Source organism: Pelodiscus sinensis, chromosome 3 (assembly GCF_052426305.1).
Source record: "Pelodiscus sinensis isolate ZL-2025 chromosome 3, ASM5242630v1, whole genome shotgun sequence".
Lineage (NCBI taxonomy): Eukaryota > Metazoa > Chordata > Testudines > Trionychidae > Pelodiscus > Pelodiscus sinensis.
In genome coordinates, this window is record NC_143054.1 from 9,229,699 (window position 1) to 9,252,507 (window position 22,809).

General features: G+C 44.1%; 1 long non-coding RNA gene across 3 annotated transcripts; it reads right to left on the reverse strand.

Annotated features, from left to right (window-relative positions):
- Window positions 1-1,227: 1,227 nt before the first annotated feature.
- LOC102453673 (uncharacterized) lies at window positions 1,228-22,483 on the reverse strand. Of its 3 annotated transcripts, XR_003090192.3 has the most exons (5): window positions 22,343-22,483; window positions 16,132-16,287; window positions 7,033-7,117; window positions 3,501-3,628; window positions 1,228-1,436 (listed from the first exon to the last, which is right to left on the reverse strand). It is a non-coding gene; the product is annotated as an uncharacterized LOC102453673 (long non-coding RNA). The 3 variants fall into 3 exon arrangements; XR_003090195.3 differs by lacking the exon at window positions 16,132-16,287 and having other exon boundaries at window positions 22,343-22,362; XR_012902444.2 differs by lacking the exons at window positions 16,132-16,287; window positions 22,343-22,483 and adding an exon at window positions 11,299-11,320.
- Between the last annotated feature and the right edge of the window lie 326 nt (window positions 22,484-22,809).

The window sequence follows — 22,809 nt, forward strand, 5'->3', positions numbered from 1 at the left end:
CAACCTCTGTGACTAGAGCTCTCTGGTCTCGCAACATCTGTGGTCCTGCCCGGCAATGGATGTTGCCGGACCAGAGAGTCCCGGATGAGAGAGGTTCAGCCTGTAGTAAGACAAAAGAGCTCTATATTCATCTCCAGTGGCACCTGGTTTATTCCTCCATTTCAGGGCTGGCTCACAACCTGTATAGTGCCCTGTCAGTTACCAGTCTGGAGTCAGGAGATGGGTTGAATCAAGCCAGGACAGGACACCAGGAATTCAGAGCTAGGTAGCAGGTTAAAGATAGCAGGCAACTAGTGCAGCTGGAGTTGAGTTGGGTCAGGATCGCACGGAGTTAGTGTCAGGCGCCAGGTTATAGACACCGGGCAAGTTGCAGGGTGAGACGCTGGAGTCCGAGTGTCCACAGCAAGGTAAGATGTGGAGCATTCTGTATCATTGCTTAGGCTGCTCCCTGTGGTGGCTTCCTGGTTAGTTTTTAAGCACCATAGGGTCAGGGTTGGATAAAGCGCAGGGAAGCTGAGACTGATGGAGATAACAGATGTTTTTCTTCTGTAAACCTGTTGTAACCATTTTGTGGAACATCATGGGCCCGAGTCTGATCTGCTGTAGGCCAGTTTTCACAGCTATAAAAGATGTAAATGGAACAGGCCTCAGACCTCTGGCAGTTGTGGCTGAAGAGAAGTGGACCAGGTATGACAATAGTCAGGGGAGGGCTAGCTAAGTGGTTTGAGCATTGACCTGCTAAACCCACAGTTGTGAGTTCAATCCTTGAGGGGGCCATTTAGGGATTTGGGGTAAAAAATTGTCAGGGATGGTACTTGGTCCTGCTGTGAGGGCAGCAGACTAGACTCAATGATTTCTCAAGGTCCCTTCCAGCTCTCTATGAGATGGTATGGTAGCTTGAAGGACACAGAAGCAGTTGGAGGGCTGATGTGCCATGAAGCATCCAGATGGGTGTTACACACCATACAGCACACTGTGGACTCAGCTCCTCTGACAACACAAACCAAATGGGTTTGTGATAGATGTAAGGAACAGGTAAGATTTCAGCTCACTGCAACAGAGAATATGTAGGTGTCTCCTCTCCCCCCATCTAGGAACACCCAGAGTTGGATTTAACTTACAATGGGAACCTTGTTGTTATGGGAAGAAGGAAAAACAAAATGGATTTTAATGGAAAACAAATGGCAAAAGGGTGCCAGATTGCCCGTCAAACCACTCGCACGCACATTTTAGCAACACACCGCCACAACCGCTTTTATTGAAAGCAAAATAACAAATCATCATGGATGATACTGGGGTTCTTTGTGCAATTTCTGCAGCCCAGGAGATTCTCGGGAGCCCAACGAACAGTTCTGATGATTTTAGAAGGAAGATGTCACCTCCCAGGGTCTCACAGCTCCTGCAGTGACCAGTGACGCCATCTCCTCCTTCTAATACTGCAAAAGGGAAAGACACGCTCAGGTTCTGTATTTGTATCCGTTGCAACAGAGAAAATATGAGAATACATTTCCAATCTAAGGCAGAGTAGGAATTCCCCCAGCACTGAATGGTGAGTGCAGGTATTCCTAGTTAGCTGCAGAGCAGCAGGTTCATTTGCCCTATGGCTACTGCAATGATATCGCGAAAAGATATGCAAATTGCAAATCGCAATTTAAGTATCTTTTTCCACTTTTTGGGGGGGGGAGACGCTTTTCCGAAATTTGGGCCAAATTTTGGAAAAAACTCCTCTTTCGGTATATCCCTTCTTCTTCTCACCGAGAGGAATACAAGGATGCCGAAAGAATGTGTCTGCTTTTTCAGAAACTGTTCTGAGAAAGCGGACATGTTCCTTGGACACGGCAGAGTGTTTCCAGGTTACCTCTGGTAGCCTAAGTCAGCATTCTGCTACCAAGTTTTAATGAAGATAGAAATATTTAAATAGTGATAGAAATGTAGCCGTGTTAGTCTGGTGTAGCTGAAACAAAATACAGGACTATTTAGCACTTTCAAGACTAACAAGATGGTTTATTAGATGATGAGCTTTCGTGGGCCAGACCCACTTCCTCTATTTTCTTCCACTATTTGATCTGAGGAAGTGGGTCTGGCCCACGAAAGCTCATCATCTAATAAACCATCTTGTTAGTCTTTAAAGTGCTACATAGTCCTGTATTTTGTTTCAGATATTTAAATGTGTGACGTGGCTGCCCACCTGGCTTACCAAATAAGTGCTTGATGTCAGAGTATGGATCTGCCCTCCCTTAGCTCCTAACTCTCTCTAAACAAGACAGAATCCCTTTTTAATATAAAAGTTATTATAAATTATACAAATATGAATTAATATAAACCAAAAATGTTATTAACATACAAAGCTAAACATAAAAATAAACGAGCAGGGACTTAAAACCCAACCACCAACCAACCCCAGCAAATCAAAGATTAGAACCGCTGGAAAAAGGATGAAATTTTTTCATTGAAATGCTCATCACAATTAAAAAAAACCCAACAAGCCTGAAATGTTGTCATACTTGCGGACTTTAAAAATGTACCCTGCCTCTGTGACATCAAATTAGAAAGCATAGAACAGTTTGACTCTTATTCATGACCCAGTCTTCCTGTGAAACACACATAGCTCAGGAAGGATGCTACCTTTAGATGAATCAACTAATCGAACAGTCGAAGTAATTTGCATCGAATATTCGATTAGTCAATAAGGGTGCCTCCACTTTTGAAATGTAGCAAGAGCCCTGCCGGAGCTCGGCCAGTGGGAGAGGCAAGCAGTCTCCGGCTGGCTCTGCGCTCCTGGTAGTGCTTTGCTTTTGAAATGTACAAGTGCCCCCCTTCTGGCTCTTGTACATTTCAAAAGCAGGGAGCGCGGGGCCATTGGGGGAATGTCTGAGCCCCCAGCCCACCCTATGCTCCCTGCAGTGCTTCTGCTTTTGAAATGTAGCAAGAGTCCTTGCTACATTTCCAAGGCAGAAGCGCTGCCAGTTCCCTTCTATGTGCCTGCACCTGATCCCCACGGAGATAGTGGTGGGGAGAACCGGCTTTTAAGCTGGCTTCCACGCCCCAGCACTGAATCCTGATCTCCCTCCTGTGCTGCCTTTCTCTGATAGAGGCAGAAAGGACAGGGGGAAGCGACTAGTCGAGTCACTAGTCAACTATCCAATAAGCATTTGCTTATCAGATAGTCGAGAAGTTGACTAGTCACTTACATCCCTATAGCTCAAACGAAACAACAAACAGTGACACGCTTATTCCGTTATTCTTAAGAATGCCTGGAAATTCCAATTCTGCCTCCCCAATTCACGTGAGCCTAACGCCTGACCACATGCGGCTCGTGTTTCCATGCCAGCAGCTCTGCCTCCTTACAATAGAAATCTCTGTACATGTGCCTTGATCCAACCACGAGAGCAGCGCTACAGCTGCTATCATGAAGCTCCCAGCTTCACCTCTCCTGCTCTCAAGCTGCTTACTACTTTGATTCACGCAGAATCGTTCCCCTGGCGCCATCTCGAACTTACCCTCCTACAGCAAGGCCGCCAAAAACAGCAGCGTCCAATTATGTAATTATTTGGGGGACATCGCCAAGAGTAGCATTTACCCCTACTTTGTAGGCATCGGAAGCTGTTGCCAAAAGTCAAGGAAAATCCTGCATAAAGAAAAAAAGATTGATTTTCATTCACACAGCAGAGTAAAAAAAGATTGACGCATAAATTCCTGTTCACTGAATTTCCCAGCCCAGTTATCTTCCCGTGCACCCTTTCACTGATACTGACAGGGCTGTAATTCTGCACCAGTCGAGGAAAAAAGAGTGAGATAATTAGTCAGATGCTCTGGCTGTACACTGCAAACCTGTATCTCTGAGCATGGCTCTCCTGAGCAGCCCCGTGCCTTTAAGACAGGGGTGGGGAGCATTTTTTGGCTAGGGGGCAACCGACCTACAGAAAAATCAGTCAGGGGCCGCACACAAGCAAGAAGCAAAACCCTCCCCAAACGCCCAAAATTCAATGGCCTCCAGCTGAGAAGGAGAATGACACTCCCCCAATTCCCCTCGCACACCAGAGCCTTGTTGATTTTGTGTGCTCCAGTCCTGCAGAGGGACAGCGGGGAAGGGAGGGGAAAGGAAGGGGAGCAGAAGCTGAAGTGTCAGAGTGAGCTGAGGAGCCCTGAGCCTCGGGGGGCTAAATCCAGGCAAGTAGGGGGCTGTATCCGGCTTGCGGGCCTTAGTTCCCCACTGCGGGTTTGGAAAGCAAGTAGCTGCCTGCATCACTGACTTCCCTGTGGCTTTCTGAGTCCGAACAGTGATATACCAGACAGTATCATAAATGCTGATTGGCTGAGCCAGGGCGAAACCACTCAGCAATGGTTTGCAACACTTAGTAACTGAAGGGTTTGGACCAGTCCCTTCCTCTCCAAATGCCTCTCCAAATGTGGGACTCTACACAGACGTTCTGGTGAGGACGCTGCACACAGGAACATCTTCTTCCAGAACAGGGCTGGGTTTAGACACGCCAGAGCAGCTGGTCTCTGTGAGACTGTTGCCTGGGGCTCCATCGCTTCACCATGTGTTGTCCTTTGATGAGACTGTTTTAAACTGGATTTCGGCTCTGCTTTCCTTAAAGTATCCACTCCTCACAGACATAAGCCTGGGCCCTAAACAGTATAGTTTCATTGCTTCCTTGTACTGTACGGCTGTGTCTAGACTGGCCAGTTTTTCCAGAAAATCAGCCGCTTTTCCAGAAAAACTTGCTAGCTGTCTACACTGGCCGCTTGAATTTCCGCAAAAGCACCGACTTCCTACTGTAAGAAACCAGTGCTTTTCGCGGAAATACTATGCTGCTCCCGTTCCGGCAAAAGTCCCTTTTGCGCAAAACTTTTGTGCAAAAGGGCCAGTGTAGATAGCTGAGATTTGTTTTCCGCAAAAAAGCCCTGATTGCGAAAATGGTGATCGGGGCTTTTTTGCGGAAAAGCGCGTCTAGATAGGCCACGGACGCTTTTCGGAAAAGCCAATCTAGACGCTCTGTTCCGAAAATGCTTTTAACGGAAAACTTTTCTGTTAAAAGCCTTTCTGGAAAATCATGCCAATCTAGACGTAGCCTACCTGTCTATATGTGATTTCTCTTGTCTTAGTGTCAGATTGCAAATTCTTTGGTGAAGGAAGTATGGCCTTGATCTCCCAGGGCCCCTTGCAGTTCTAATATTCTATGATGATGAAAATAATAATTCAGATGCATTTTCATTTCGCAGAAATTGTTACAATCCTACACAAATGCACTTCCTGTACTAAAACCAGGCACCTGGATACGGCAGATTATGCCTGGAAGGTCAATGAGGTTAAGACAGTGACACAACGATCTACAACATGAATGACGTGGGATGCTATTCCCAGATTTGCGTAACCTCTAATTGGGGCAGAGACATTGCTTAACAAAGGAGGTGTGAATTCACTGAAATGTATCCTGTAATTCGTGCTCTCCTGGTTTGCCACTTAGTTCACCATCCCCTTGTGCATTTTCATCAAGTCAGACCAGAGGAAAAGGATATATCTTGTATGTGACTCTTGCTCAGCTCTGCTTGACATCCGGGCCATCCAGCAGGGCTGGGGGCTAAAAGGCCAGTTTGCCACAGGCCTTGTATTTGAGAGAGTCCCCAAAGTAATAGAGGGGCAGCTTGGCAAAATTTGATTGCAAGGCATTGGGACCAATGTACCCTTTAAACAGTGTGTATCCTTCCCGACTTGAGAATTCCAGACCTGGCCCTAGGATTCCATTGTGGAAGAGTTGTAGCTATGCCACTCCCAGGATATTAGGCAAGCTGGAAGCCCTGGGATATTAGAGAGAACTGAAGAGCTCTGTGTGCCTTGGAAGCTTGTCTATTTGACAACACAAGTTGGCTCAGCAAAAGTTATTATCTCACCCATCTTGCCTCTACAGGATCCCATCAGCAGTCACACCAGTGCCAAACAAAGAGCTAAAATAAACTGCTACTACTTGACATTCCCCTGTGTATGAGCCCAAGGATTGATTGCATTAGCTCTTTTGGTCAAAGCATTGTCCTGGAATTCCATATTCAGCTAATTATCCAGCCCGATCTTGTTCAGAGCTGTTGCAGTCGAGGATAGAGTCCACCATCCTGTAAGCATGGTCTAAAGTCTCTTGTTTTAGTGATGCCTTTTTGCTTGGTGATATTAAAATGCATATGGTTTGTCTGTGCCCAGCTTACTCCATGAGCCCGACCTCTCTGACTTCATGGCTTGTTTTCTTCATGATTTATCGCTCGGTCCGTTTTTGTGTTGTCTAAAATTTATTTGCGGCAATTTTGTTTTCTTCCCGGTTGTCGATAAAAATGTGTCAGATACAGAGTTAATACTACTGGGATACCGCTAAATAGAATAAACTTTTTAAAAAAACAAGCGGTCTGGTAACACTTTATAGAGTAACAAAACATGTAGATGGTATCATGAGCTTTCATGGGCACAGCCCACTTCTTCAGATGACTGGAGTTTTGAGTTTAGGATGTGCAAACCCAAACTAAATAGGGGAGAAGGGAAAGGGGGGAAGAAAAAAAAGAAGGGGAAGGAAAATAAGGAGCAGAGGGTATGAAAATATCAAAGGGAAAAACAAGTAGACAGAGCTGGTAATCTATAAGCACCTAAAGACTGAATATTAAAAGAAGCAGATAAGGATAGCAATTAGTACTCTTTCTATGATCCTTATCAGCTTCTTTTAACTATAAAGTGCTACCAGACCATTTGTTGTTTTTTAAGTTTATCCTGTACAGACTAACTCAGCTACTCCCTGAAGCTGCCAAATAGAATGTTGGGGATATTTTTACAGGATACCATAGCATACCAAAATCGGACTGGATTTTCAAAAGCACATCAAAGGCACCTTCCTGACACCCCAGCCAAATCTGAAGTATCTGTTGTTAACCATATAAGCACTAGAAAGATTCAGAAAAACAGTTGGCAACATGATAAAAAGTGTTAGGCCCCTTTAGTACTGGTTCACAAACACCCTTCGATATCCGGCTTTCGTGTCACTATTATCTTACCTTGGGTACTTTGCAGGACCAAGAAAAGGACAGCAAAAAGAAGGTAAAGAATCTTCATAGCTGATGTTTGGCTGGGAACTCAGGGCTGTTGGAGAGAAGAGACACTAAGTCAGACAGAAATCTCTCTTTATAGATTTCTAGGGATTGCAATATACTGATCTGTTGAAATCTTAAACGTCACTGGCATCAAAACAAAAGGTGTGTGCTGCAACCTGTTAATTATAATAATTATTTTTACAGCATCACAAAAGTCCCTGGAGTATTTCAGGGGAATAAAACTGACCAAATGCCTGCCTTGAGAAAGTTATAGTTTGAATACTTAACACCTAGAAGACATTCATTGCTGGTTGGAAACCATTTCAAGATAATAAAAATATGGGGATGTTTTAGTTGGGATTGGCCCTGCTTTTAGCAGAGGGTAGAACTTGATGACCTCTTGAGGTCTCCTACAACCCCATGATTCTACGAGTCGATGAAAAGAAGGCCTTAGTGCAGAAAGGAAGCATTGGCAAACAGGTCTCTGTGTTTGTATATTTGTTTTGTACAATATTTATTAATATTTTACATGTTAAATAAGCATGTAAAATAGGGAAGTGACTGTCTGGGAAGGAGAATGGCAGAAAGGGATGTAGGGGTCATAGTGGACCACAAGCTGAATATGAGTCAGCAGTGTGATGCTGTTGCAAAGAAAGCAAACATGATTCTGGGATTCATTTACAGGTGTGCTGTGAGCAAGACACGAGAAGTCATTCTTCCGCTCTACTCGGTGCTGGTTAGGCCTCAATTGGAGTATTGTGTCCAGTTCTGGGCACCACATTTCAAGAAAGATGTGGAAAAATTGGAGAGGGTCCAGAGAAGAGCCACAAGAATGATTAAAGGTCTAGAGAACATGACCTATGAGGGAAGGCTGAAGGAATTGGGTTTGTTTAGTTTAGAAAAGAGAAGATTGAGGGGGGACATGATAGCCGTTTTCAGGTATCTAAAAGGGTGTCATAAGGAGGAGGGAGAAAACTTGTTCATCTTGGCCTCTGAGGATAGAACAAGAAGCAATGGGCTTAAACGGCAGCAAGGGAGGTTTAGGTTGGACATTAGGAAAAAGTTCCTAACTGTCAGGGTAGTCAAACACTGGAATAAATTGCCCAGGGAGGTTGTGGAATTTCCATCTGTGGAGATATTTAAGAGTAGGTTAGAGAAATGTCTATCAGGGATGGTCTAGACAGTATTTGGTCCTGCCATGAGAGTAGGAGACTGGACTCGATGACCTCTCGAGGTCCCTTCCAGTCATTCTATGTATTTATGGAAATTTTCTTACTTCATGCATTAAAACCCATTACAAAGAAGTTAACATTTTCTTTTAAAATGGGAAATAAAGTGACTAAAGTTTCCAGTACTGTGTGGTCAAGAATGTATGGTTAGAGTAAAGCCAATGGAGAATGTGCTAACGTTTTCCCAGTTGCTAGAGAAGAGATAATTTTCTCCAATGTACAGTGAAGGGAGAGCTGTTCCAGTCCTATTATATACTGATTACACGTATTTTTTTTAACCCAAACTCCAAGAAGCCTCTGCCTGCTATCTGAATTATCCTCTTCCTGTAATTTTCAACACCTGATTCTCAATTATAATAAGACCCAAGGCATGATTTTTTGAAAGAATGATAAACACAATCGGTAGAAGTTGGATGGCTACCCATAGAACAAGTCTCTGCCTGGACTAACTTAGGGATAAAATTTCAGCATTTGCACTGCTGGTCCTATATAATAAAAAACAAATGCCCTTAGTTCTGGAGAAAGGGTTCTGTTCATATGCTTGGAACAGAGTCCTTCCAGAGTCATACTCCATGTGAGGTCGAAGTTTGGTTTGGAGCCAAATATTGGCCTTAATAAATGACTTGAAATATTATTTTAGAAAACTTTTAATTCTTCCAAATTCTACTCCTGCCTTGTATTTAGATATTGCTTTTTTGCATTTTTGGCTCAGATCTGTACTCATCCAGATTATAGACTGCCCCATATTTGTTTCAGGAGATGGAGGAACAATTCTTTATATTAATGGTGTTAGATTCTTCAATTTATTATAATTAGTCCAGGCAGAGACAGGAGAGCCATCTATGTTCTACTGAATTTGTGCTTCCCAAAAATCTTGATCCTGGATTGTCTTATAATTGAGAACCAGATCTTGAAAGTTACATTAAGAGGAACAATGAGGTAAGGCGAAGTTTCTCCATGACTCACTTAGTGTGGATACTTTTTAATCAGTGTAATCAGCTACTCAAGCAACAAGAGTTAGATACTACCTAACAAGAAGATCTGGCTATGATTCATGAGACTAAGTTTGCATTTCAGTTTTCTGCTCTGAAAATGGCTCATAGTTTGGATTTGGATTTGAATGAGAAACCAAATTCTCATTAATGTATGGCATATGCTCAGCTAAGATGCCAAACTATAAAGACAACTTCAGTAATTGTAAATAAGGAAAAGTTCCTTCACATCATCATTTTCACCCATGTCAATCTTGAGCCTTGGAAAATCTAATTCATTATCTTTTAGACTGTAGAATCCAACTTCTGAGCGCACACTGGATTTGATAACTTTCGTCTAAAATAATTTTATAACTGTCTCAAATGATAATACTTTTTGTTTGTGATAATCTATGGCAATAATCATATTGGCAACAATTTTTGTGTTTTTAGCAATGTTTCCAAAGAATTCTGATTAGGTCCTAACTGGCATTTTAACAGATTCATATGAATGTTACTCTTAATTCAATATTTTGAATATATTGACCTGCCCCAAAACACCAGACAGTGAAGCCCCAGCCCAACCCATATCCCCAAGCTCCAGGCAGCACAAGCCTCAGTCCCCTCTCCCAGCCCCAGAGTGCCAGGCAGTGTTGCCCCAGCCTGTCCCATGCCCCCAAGCTCTGGTCAGTGAAGTCCCAACTCCCTGCCCCAGCCTCTCTGGCCCTGGAGCACAGGGAAGCCAGGCAGCATGACCTCAGCCTTCCCAGCCCTGGAGCACCTAAGGGCTGGTCAGCGCGGCACAAGCCTACCCAGCACAGGGAGACAGATGAGTCAGCCAGGTGCCACGGGAGAGCTGGAAAGGTAGAGGTCTGGGGAGGGAGTGTGGCAGAGCCACACATGGGTGCATGAGGAGCCCCAGTCTCCCCCTGCCTCTGATATTGGTGGCCTGTGAACCCCAGTACTGCAGATTAATACAAGAGGAAACTAGCACTGGGCCTGTGCTCTTTTCTGCCTCTTTACAAGCTTCCATGGGACCTAAAGAGTGTTTTATTTTTTGTTTTGTTTTTTTCTTCTTGGTATCTCCCTTAGAAGGATTGGGAAAACTATATCTGGTGTTCTCTTTGCTTCAAGATTCTTTGAAAGCCCCACAAGTTCCAGGTTCCTCAACCCTGAATGGAAGGGGGTAACAGGGTTTTTGAATCTTTAACAAGGAAATTTTCTCTCCTAACTGCTTGCAAATCAATTGAATAGCATAGTTGTTACTACTACTACACAAAGCATTTTAAAATCTTCCCTGTTAACTACTTCCGCTGGGATTTTCTCATATTCTTGTGGTTGGGCTTTGGCCAACTTGGCAGAACTCAATATCCTTTCGGCAGCAGTTTATCTGTCTGCGCTTAGACCTGTCAACAGAAATATCAGTTTAATCAGTAGATGTGATGCAAAGTCTTTTTACATTCCAGGATGATTCTTTCTGTCACTCATAGCTCATCATGGAGCAGCCTAAAGTCATTTGACTCATTTACTTGGTTCATCGCCAATAGGGTCGCTAACAAATAATGGAATAATAAAAATAACAGGTGTATAATCCTCTTTACTCACACATGACTATTTTCTATACTTCATTCGTATGCTAATAGGATTTCTTGACATGTTAAACTGTCTCTTTGCTACTGGCTATCAGGCTGCGTGGCTGTTTAGGTCTCATAACATATGAATTAGGTTCACTTCACAGATTTTCAGCTGGCATTGGCCTCTCAATGTAACCCCAGACCAGATCACTTTCTTTCAAATAAACCAAAAGGTTTGTTATATCTTTGTTAATAATTAGTTAAGATAACATTTGTATTGAAAATACAAAGCTTTGTGTGTGTATGTTTGTGTGCGATCGCTTGTATTATAGAATAAAAAACCAAGAATTCCTTTACAATTTTAGAAGAATCTGCAGTTTGCGTACTCAGCTTAGTATCGCTGTTATTTAGCACTGAAACCCTGGGTCAAACACCAAAGTCTCATCTGATATTTACCTTGTTTTCTGAAGGCCTAGGACTAAGTCATGACAACGTATTCTACCTACGCGTGGATGGCGATGACATTATTGCTTATAACAAGCCCTTTTGTGATTTTCCATGCTGCTCCTCAGGCTTGGGAAAAGTTCCCCGTACACATCCACAAAGCAACTCGTGATCCTCCTCCAAAATGGCTCCGTAAAACTCCTGTGCGGTGAGAGCCTGCCGCAAACTTGATAATGGCTCTGCTGCTGTGCTGATCCCACAGACAACCATGCGGGCCGAGACTCTCCCCTTGTTTCCTTGTACTCCCACGTCAGTCTGTATCCACCTGCCGTCTCTTGCCTTCAATCATTTTGCAACCTGTACACAGAGGTGGAAGTAAAACGGTGCACCCGGAGCACTGCTCCGGTAAGAGCTGGCTGGGGTGCTCCGCTGCAGGAAGTGGCACGGTACAGCCCCAGCCGGACTCCTGGGGCTCTCCTGTGGAATGCCCACGAAGCAGCAGGCCTGTGAAAAGGGATGTCTAGGGATGCTCCCCACACTGTTCTAGGCACCATTAGGGAGGAAGGGCCCTGAAGCCTCTCCCCATTCCAGCTGACACTGCTTGCTGCTCCTCTTCTGTCACTGAGCCAGAGGGAAGTGCACAGTGTCCCTACATTCCTCTCCCTCTTGGCTGGTGTGGGGAGGGGCAGTGGAATGAGTGACACACATTTCCTCTCACTCCCTGAATGACAGAAGTGAATGAGCAAGCAACAAGCAGAGTTGGTAGGAATCGGGTGTGTGTGGGGTGGTGGTGGTGGTGGTATTTTTCAGCCATCCCTGCCTTCCCTAAAGGGCACCCATGCCCCAGTGCACTCCCCGCCCCACACACCCCAGCGCTCTGACCTAAGCCCCTCCTCACACCCCCAACCCAACTGTCTCAGCCCGCATGATCGGCAGTGGGATCAGCACAGCAGCCTAGCCATTATCAAGTTTGTTGCAGGCTCTCAAAGCAAGGAGAGTTTCATGGAGACATTTTGGAGGACGATCATGAGGTGCTTTGTGGATGTTTATGGGGACCTCTTCCCAAACCTGAGGAGCAGCATGGAAAATCCTGCACCCCCTCACATCTCCATCCCCTGCCCTGAGTCCCCCCACCTCCTGCTCTGAGCCCCTAGCACCCTACCGCACACTTAAATTCTTACTGGTACTGACATAACACTCCCCCCTCCCCCAAACCTCCTACCCTGATCCTAATAAAACAGTACCTGCAAGAAATTTAAGTTATTTTCGATCCTGCCTTTATGAGGCAAGAACCATCTTTTTCTCTGGGTTTGTACAGTGGCAAAAACAATGGGGGTTCTGGTTCGTGATCTGGGTTCCTATGGGAATATGAATAAATACTGAACATATTAGAAAGAAGAAGGTTTTAACCTCAACCGAATTTAAAAAAATGAGAGCTCATTAAAACAGTCACACTCTCCCTGGTTGGTGAAACAGCAGTTTCCAAAGGAGGAAATGTCCCCTCCAAAAATGTTGAACTAGCTTCTTGACTAAATAATTCCATTTTATCTTGTGTCTGAAGTCCGGTCTGAGGCCTGAACTAAAGAAGTGGTCACAGAGTCATAGAATCCTAGAATCCTAACGCTGGAAGAGTTAAGTTTTGCTGGTATAAAGCAAAGTGAGCAAAAGTCAGGCTGAGAGAAGGCAGGCCCTGCTGTGAAACATACCTGCTTTGTAATCTGACAGCACGTGGCAAGTACAGGGTGGGTATCACATAACCATACACATTCCTAAGAAGTGCTAGGCACAGGACACACACGCAGACACATTCCAGAAAGGTGGTACCCAAACTTCCCATATCGAGTCTGCTGCAAATACCCCACAAAACTAGTGAGAATTCCTTGACTCATCTGAAAGAGAAGGTCAGGATGACAATGTAATGAATAGGGATGTTTCGATCGAACTAACTGGGTCATACGCAATTTGTTTCTATTGGTGTGTAAAATGGAGTCCGAGAGGGAGTGTTTTTGCCAGCCTGGGGGGCAGTGGAATGTCCCACCACTGACCAAGCTGTGTCCCTTTTCATGATCAGACATATGCTAGAGTACCTACATACACTGATCTGGGGAGCTACCAAAGCGCTTCATCAGCAACAAACCTGGCCAGGTGCTTGTGCTGAAAACTGGCTGGGCCGTTTGATCAAGGACAGCTGTACCCATTCTCTGTGCAGGGCTGGGACAGCAGATGGCAGGAAAAAACAGTCTAAGGGCAAAAGGGGAATTTTTTTCCTCTTGGACATCGATGGAATCAGGATTTCATCTTGCTTATACCATATTTCATCAGGTAAGCATCTACTGATGATTGAAGAAAGTCCCCCTTTAGTGGGCTTTGGAAAATGCCATAGAGTGCAAAGCCAAATTCAAAGAACAGCCAGGCAAGGCTCTCTCACCGGGAAAAGGTTGGGCAGACATATATAGCCCAGAGTCCTGTGGGAAAGGGCTGGTACTTAAGGGTACATCTAGACTACAGGCTTTTGTCAACAGAGGCTTTGTCGACAGATATGTCAACAAAGCTTCTGTCGACAAAGAGCATCTAGACTACACCCAGTTGTGTCAATAAAGCAAACTGCTTTGTCGACATAAGAGTGTAGACACAAAGGACAGTGTAAATGGAATAACACCTTCTGTCGACAGAACTCTGTCCATAGAAGGCGTTATTCCTCGTAAAATGAGGTTTACTGCCATTGACAAAACTGCCCAGTTCTGTCGACATAATGTCGACAGAACTAGGCAGTAGCGTAGATGCAGGTATAGTTTTGTCGACAAAAGCTACTTTTGTCAACAAAACCCTGTAGTCTAGACATACCCTAATTGACTAGGTTTCTCCCTGAGCCCTGTGTCTTACTCCCTAAGCCTTCAGAAGGGAAAGGGAAGAGGGTCCTAAACTGACCCTATCACACCTTGAAGCAAGATGTTCTATACTATGTGGGTAAAACCCCACCCTCACTTGCATCCATTTTGGTGCACCAAACACACAAGGTGAGGGGAGGGTACCAAGAATGAGAACCTATTAGCCCTGCAGCCACACAGGAGACCTCTACAGGGCAATTGGAAGGGGCCTGTCTCTGTCATCCCTCAATAATTACCCTCTATTTCAATGATCTCTCAGTAGATGGATATTAATGGTTTCCTCACCTGCCACCTTTTCTCACAGGGACAGGACAACAGGCCCTAAATGCTTCCCTGCCCAGTGGGAGCACATGAAGTAGGTGACTGGCTACTTCACTCCTTTCTCTGTTAAAGTCAGGCCATACCCAGACAGAAGCTAGATAAAAACAGCAATACTCTTGCAAGAAGGTGGCTGGTAGAGCCACAGCAAATAATTGCTTTATTTTCCTCCATTTGACGTGCCAGAGTTCAGTGATTAAGGGTACATAATGTATGCTGTTCTTCTAGATGTAAAGATGGCTGCTAGAGAGCTTATCCCTTCACCTTCCCAGTTCTCTGGTCCTTCTCGTACGAACAGGGAACGACAATACCCGAAGTTCAAAGATGCAGACAATATGCTGATTATTGGGATTAGCTTCCAACAAGCATAAATCCACTTTCCTTTTTCCTTTTTTCCCTTGCTACCTTCTTCCCAACTTACTTCCCGTTTGCCCCCAATGTATATAGTAATATACTCAGCTATAAATGTATTAATCATTTTGCTGAAATGTAGTTGTTAAGAGAAGAAACAGGTGACCCAGGAGCGGGTGGGGTAAATGGAACTGCTTTATTGCCCATGCACATTTACCTCAGACATTCAACACAATATCCGAGTGGCAGGAGGAGGGTAAGAAGTTTGCTTAAGGTGTTTGCTTGACCCTAACCCTTTCTCGTACTGTATCTTTCTAGACCTGACTCTCAAAAAGTTGCCTCTTCCCTTTCTGCTGCCAATTAACCCAGCTGGACGTGGGAAGGAGGGTTAATTGGCAGCAGAAAGGGAAGAGGTAACATTCTGGATGAAGTAGGAAGAACATTCTCTTAAGCACTGCCACCCTACACCCAAATCTCCTCGGGGCGATGAGGGGGAGGGGTGACACATTCTCCTTGGGTCTCATCAAACCTCACGTCCCAATGGAACTCTGCCTCCCAATAGCCTCGTGCTGCTGCTGCATTTCAAAGGGGCAGCTTCACTGAGCCTGGAGTCATCTGAGGACTCCAGCTGATCCCAGGCTTCTGCAGCACTGCCCCTTTGAAACACCCTTGCAGCGTTTCAAAGGGGCAGCACATGTGATTAATCATGATTAATTTTTTTATCGCTTGACAGCCCTCGTATTTACCTTAGAAGTATCAGGAAATCCAAGTCTTCTTTCTTTTTCTGTAAGGGTATGTCTACACTACCCTGCTAGTTCGAACTAGCGCGGCTATACGGGGCTCGAACTAGGTAGTTTGGACTAGGGTGCCTATTCCGAACTACCAGTACACCTCGTTTCACGAGGAGTAATGGTAGTTCGGAATAGGAACCTAGTTGGAACTACCTAGTTCGAGCCCCGTGTAGCCGCGCTGCACGGGGTTCGAAGCAGCGGGGATTTAAAAATGGCGGCTCCCCGCTTATGCTAATGAAGCCCGGGAAATTCAAATCCCGGGCTTCATTAGCAAGTGCGGTATGCATACATTACCCCGCTAGTTCGAACTAGCGGGGTAGTGTAGACATACCCTGAGACTGTTATGGGAGGGACGAAGGGTTGTTGAATCTTTAACAAGAACATTTTCTCTCCTAGCAGCTTAAAATTATTTAAGTATCATCGTTGTATATAATAATAAAAATAAGACAGAGTTTTAAAATCATTCTTACTAACTTCTTTCATAGGGGTCTTCTTACCTTCTTCCTGTGGTTGGTCTTTGGCAAATTGGCACAGTGCCATATAGTCCTCTAGCAGCAGTTTCTCTGTCTTAACCTTGGGGTGTCTCCAGAAACATCCATTTTTAAATCAGTAGACATTATGTAAACTCTTTTCATATTCCATGGTGATGCTGTCTGTGATTCACAGTGATAGAAATGTAGCCGTGTTAGTCTGGGGTAGCTGAAGCAAAATGCAGGACAATGTAGCACTTTAAAGACTAACAAGATGGTTTATTAGATGATGAGCTTTCATGGGCCAGACCCACTTCCTCAGATCAAATAGTGGAAGAAAATAGTCACAACCATATATACCAAAGGATACAATTAAAAAAAATGAACACAGCTGATTCTGCAGCAACATAAAGCCATTTGACTCATTTACTTGGCTTATCGCCAAGAGTGTTCCTAATAATTAATGGAATAATAAAAACAACAGCTGTATAATCTCCTTTACTCACACATGATTATTGTCTATGCTGCATTTCTATGCTAGCAGGATTGCTTCATGTCGTAAACTGGTTCCCTGCTACTGACAACAAACAGGTGAATGAGCCAAGTGGTTGTTTAGGGTTTATAACATTTTACCTGGTTTTTCTTTGCACATTTTCACTTGGCACTGGCCTCTCAATATACACATTCAATAGATCTTCTTTAATGTAAAACAAATGGGTTGTTGTATATATGTTAATGATTGTTTAAGAAAAGATTTATATTTAAAATATGCAGCCTGAGGGGTGTGTGCGTGTGCATCTACGCAGCAAGCCCATTATTTCAAAATACAGTCGAAATAACAGGCTTCTTACTCCGACACCTGTAAACCTCATTGTATGGGGAGTAAGGGAAGACAGGGGAAAAGTGCTCTATTTCGAAATAACTGCTGTGTAAACAGCACCAAAAGTTGAAATAACAGGCTTCCATAACTTATTTTGAATCTAGCCCTGCTGTGTAGACATACTCTTTAAATCCTGGATGAACACACAGAAACCTGCTCTTTGACATGTTCTAAAGGCTTAGGACTAAGTTATGGCAATGATTTGATCCATGCATGGATGTTTCTGACATCATTCAAGTCTCAGAGGGGTAGCCATGGTAGCCTGTATCTGCAAAAACAACAAGGTGTCCTGTGGCACTTTAAAGACTAACAGATTTATATAGGGTGTGTCTAGACTACCTAGCTTTGTCGACAAAAGTGGACTTTTGTCGACAAAACTATACCAGCGTCTACACTACCGCTGAGTTCTGTCGACATAACGTCGACAGAACTCAGCAGTTTTGTCGACGCTGGTATACCTCATTTTACGAGGCATAACACCTTCTGTCGACAGAACTCTGTCGACAGAAGGTGTTATTGCCTGTAACATTGCGTCCAGACTACGGAGTTCTGTCGACAAAGCAGCTTGCTTTGTCGACAGAACTCAATGTGTCTGGATGCTCTTTGTCGACGGAAGTTTTGTCGACAGTATCTGTCGACAAAACTTCCGTCGACAAAACACGGTAGTCTAGACGTACCCATAGACTCATAGATTCATAGACTTTAAGGTCAGAAGGGACCATTATGATCATCTAGTCTGACCCCCTGCACAGTGTAGGCCACAGAATCTCACCCACCCTCTCCTAGAATAATCCTCCCACCTATATCTCAGATATTGAAGCCTTCAAATACTTTGAAGACCCCAAGATGCAGAGAAGCCTCCAGCTGTGATCTATACCCCATGCTACAGAGGAAGGCAAAAAACCTCCAGGGCCTCTGCCAATCTACCCTGGAGGAAAATTCCTTCCCAACCCCAAATATGGCGATCAGCTAAACCCTGAGCATGTGGGCAAGACTCACCAGCCAGACACCCAGAAAGCTTTATATGGCCACCAGCTTTCACGGGGAAAAACACTTCATCACAGTCTCTCATAGTTTGTGTAGTATGTTGACTGTAATGGATTTTTCATCTTCAGTCCATTGGGCATGATGGCCATCTGTTTGCACTTGGAGAGGAAGATGATGTCTATATCTGTGTGGATTTCTTTTGTTATGCTAGTGCATATCTATCTCCTTACCTCTGTGATTTCACTCCATGCCTCTGACAAAGTGGTTTTTACCCACAAACGCTTATGCCCTTATAAATCTTTTAGGCTTTTAGTTGCCACAGGACTCCACTGTTTTTTCTGATATTATTGCATATGACAAGCACATGCTGCTCCTCAGGCTTGGGAAGACAGCCCCATGATTATCCACAAAAGTACCTCCTTATCCTCGTCCAAAATGGCTCCATAAAACTCCTGTTTTACGAGACCCTGCAGCAGACTTGACAGTAGTTAGGCCATAACTGTTCTGATCCCACTGCCGCTCTTTCTAGCCAAAACATTGTTTCTTGTATACCCACATCAGTCTGTATCCATCTGCTGTCTCTTGCCTTGTATTATTTTGCAAGCCCAATGGGGCAACGACCGTCTTTTTCTCTGTTTGTACAGCACTACACACAAGGAGACTCTGTCCTGCACCTGGGTTCCTATGAGACTACAAATCCATCATAAGAAAACATTTTCAACCTCATCAGAATTGTTTCTATTTTTTAATGCAATTTGTTCCTCCAGAAAATGTTCTTGTGGATGAATCAGCAGTTTCGCAAGGAAAATAATGATCGGCTCAGCTCCATTACTAATCGGTTCCATATTTTTCTGTGTCATCATTACTATGAAATAACCACCTACAGGTGAAATGGGATTTTTTTCCACTGATGTCATTGGAGCCAGGATTTCAATGCAGGTAGGCATCTACAGCTGACTGAAGTCAGTAGAGAGTCCCCCTGACTTTTGTAGGCTTTGGATACCAAAGATTATACCAAAGGATATCTGACTTGTACGATCCATTTCTCTTCTTAATGGAAACAAACCCAAAAGACCATTAATATTGCCTAGCTGCTTAGGCCAACCATCATGACATTTGAATAATACACACATAGACACACACACACACACCACAGGTGTAACTAAGGCCAGGCCTATACTACACAAGAAATTCGATTTAAGATACACAACTCCAGCTACAAGAATAGCCTATCTTGAGTCGATTACCTTATATCAAATTTCTTTGGTATTCCTACCGTGGGAGGTCGAAGGAAGAAACTGTCCCATCAACTTCCCTTACTCCTCATGAGTCCGTGAAGTATCGGGGTCGATGGGGTGCCATCAGCATTCGATTTAGCAGGTCCTTACTAGACCTGCTAAATCGAGCCCTGGAAAATCAATCTCCACAGCATTGATCTCTGTGTAAGTCTAGACAAGGCCTAAGATTAAAATTCCCAGGCATCCCTTCTATGTGTACTACAGCTGTAAAGTTCTAAAAATGGTGCTTGTGTGCAGAGAGCAGCCATTTTGGTCTCAGAACTGCAGTAAATTGATATAGATCAGCAGACTTATATCCTGTGCTCTCATCTGGGGACTTTGCTTTGGTTCTTCCTTGCTTTTCCATTTTAGAATAGGGAACACAAACCATTTATACTGTTTCAGGCCCCACCTTGTTTACACATGCTGCTCCACCAGTGTGTAGGAGTATAAAAGCAACACGCCTAAAGAAGGACATGTTACATTAGTACATGAGCACCACAGAGTGGACATAATTAGCCCTGTGCTTCCCATCCTGCAAGCACAGGCATGTAGGTGGACCCGAAGATGGTGCTGGTAGTTTTAAAGTATCACAGGTGCAATCTCTATAGCACTGAAACCTATGGAGAGATTCGAGGCTACTCCATGGTATGGAGCAGGCCATAGGCAGTCTGGGTAAAGCAGGAGTAAGAGAGGCCAGCTGCCTTGTTCTAATAAACACAGAGGACACTCCAACTCCAACACATCTCAGATTCTGGGCACCTGAGGAATGTCCTTGGCCAGCTGCCTGTAAGCTGTGCCATGCGTGCTCCAAGAGCAGGGGCGGCCTAAGGCATGCTGCCGGCAGCTGGCGCCCCAGGTGAAACGCGCGATCGGCGCCCCTGCCTGCACGGCCCTCGATGGCGTGACGTCATCATTGGGCGTCTCATTGAAGGCGGCATCCTAGGCAAAGGCTGAGTCGGCCTATACGCATGGGCCGCCCCTGTCCAAGAGCAATAAACACAGCAGTAGCCCATTTTGAGACAATTTCCAAAGTGTTGGGAATAAGTTTTAACAGCAAGACAAAATGAGCACATAAGCCAATAACCTAGAAAAGATTACATAGCATCTCTGCTCATTGCCAATTACACATTTTATTAATAATACAGGTAGTTATTTTTAACAAACTAAATAAGCCAACATAAACAAAACAGACAATTTAATGGCAACTTTTGTTTATTAAAATTATGATAGGTTTGCAGCTGGATGGTACCATCTTGTGTTGGCGTTGTCTTTGGGTTCCAGGGCCATTATTTAGGAGGGAAAGGGAGACAGTAAACACCAATTACACTTATTCACATTAACAAGGTTGTTTTGGTACCGTACGGCCTTATTTGGTGAGGCCCCTTGGAATGTGGTTGCCAGGGTGACCACGGTTATATAACTGCCTGTGCTGTGTTGTTTAGTTAACAGGCCTGTCTTAGATTTTAGGATTGAATAGGGGGTTTTAGCAAACAAAGTGTACAGTATTGCTGTTACAGGGCCTGTGGCAACTACCCCCTATTCTTCGACATTGCTCTACGGTCCACTTCATCTGGGCCAGTCCTGCACAAAGAATGGGCTTTAATGATAGCTCAGCAGAGCTGACCAAAAAAAGAGTTGTTATTTTAGCCCTTGACTGTATTTCCCATTTGCTGCGAGCTGGCCCCATCGGCACAGCACCATTATCGTCACTCAGGGCACAGTTTTATCACAGCTTTCATGGTCCAGAAATGGCTGTAGTTCTAGGTACCTTGAGCAATGGCTTCTAAACAGAGAGCAGAGCAAGTTAATAAAATGGGGCACTGGGTTGCTGAATGTATTTGAGAACTATAACTCCGCACAGGTGTCCTGCACCACCCCACACACTTAAGGGATGAAAAGCTGCCATACACCTGTACCATAGACTTCCATTAGGGGCTGCTCCTTTGGCTTTGATTGTCCCTAGCTCCTAAGAGCAATGTGCTAGGAAAATTATGAGAAATGGCAAGTGACTGAACAGGATCGAACTAGCCCAGCATTAACATAAGAACATAAGAACGGCAATATTGGGTCAGACCAATGGTCCATCTAGCCCAGTATCCTCTCTGCCAACTGTGGCCAGTGCCAGATGCCTTAGAGGGAGTGAATACAACAGATAATCATCACCTGATCCCTCTCCTGTCATCCGTTTCCAGACAAACAGAGGCTAGGGGACACCATTCCTACCCATCCTGGCTAATAGCCATCGATAGACCTAACCTCCATGAATCTATCTAGCTCTTTTTTGAACCCTGTTAAAAACCCATTAGTTTGGATGACGTCAGTTTTGAGACATGCAAGGATTTGATTAAGTTCTTGCTGGTATAAATGCCTGCCTGAGAGTCTCTGCGCAGACCTGCTTGTGAAAACTTACTACTGGTCATAGTTTCTTCATGGTAAAATAACCTCTCCACGCCTACTCGAGATTTCCTTCTTTATGCACCCCAGGATTGCATTAGCTCTTCTGGCCACAGCATTGCACTCAGAGCTCTTGTTCAGCTAATAATCCATCACACCCCAAAATCACAATCCTGCTTCCCAGGATAGCACCTCCCTATCCTGTAAATGTGACCTGTAGTCTTTGTTCCTAGATATTTACTTCTGCATGCAGCCATATTAAAATGAATTTTGTTTGGCTTGCGCCAGGCTAACCAGATCGCTCTCTCTTTGTGTCCTGTTCTCTTAATTATTTGCCAGTCATCTGATTTTTGGGGGTTTCTGCAAACTTTATCGGGAATGATTTTAACGAAAACGTTGAATAGCCTGGGACCAATAACCAGGGAAATCACACTAAGTAGAATGTTGGGGATGTTTCTACAGAATCTAGTTTCAGCCAAAGGTGAAAAGATTTTCATAGGCACATCCAGAACACATTCCTGACCACGGTGCTATTCCCCAGCCACATTTCAAATATCTGCTGCAAACCACCAAAGCACAAAGTAGCTTCAGAAAAAGAAAAAAGTTGGAAAAAAATATGATACAAAGTTTTTGGCAGCCTTAGTTCAGGTCTATAAACATTCTTCCATAGTCTCTTGTCATTTCACTAAGCTCTTACCTGAGTGACTTTGCAGCAGCAAGGAGTGGACAGCAAAAAGAGGGTAAAGAATCTTCAAACTCGGAGCCACTGGAGAGAAGAGCCACTTGGAGGCACAGGAGACAGAAATCTCTCTTTATAAGGTGTTGGGGATTGCAATATGCTGATAGGTTGAAGTGTTGTTTTGATACAGGTGAAATTTAATAGGTGTGTGCTGCAATCTTTAATTATAATGATTCTTTCTGCAGTACCATTAAATTCCCTGGAGAATTTCATTACACCTAATACATATTTATTGTGTGGCTGGAAGCCCTTTGAAGGTACTGGAAATCCTCTCATTGATTTTGAATGAGGGCTGTATTGCAGAGGTGAATTTCAGAACAGAGCCTTAATTGGGAAATATTGACAACACAGTGTGTGTGTGTTTGTGTACAATTTTTATCAATGTTTTTATTTTGTATAATATTTATCAATATTTCCTCTGTATT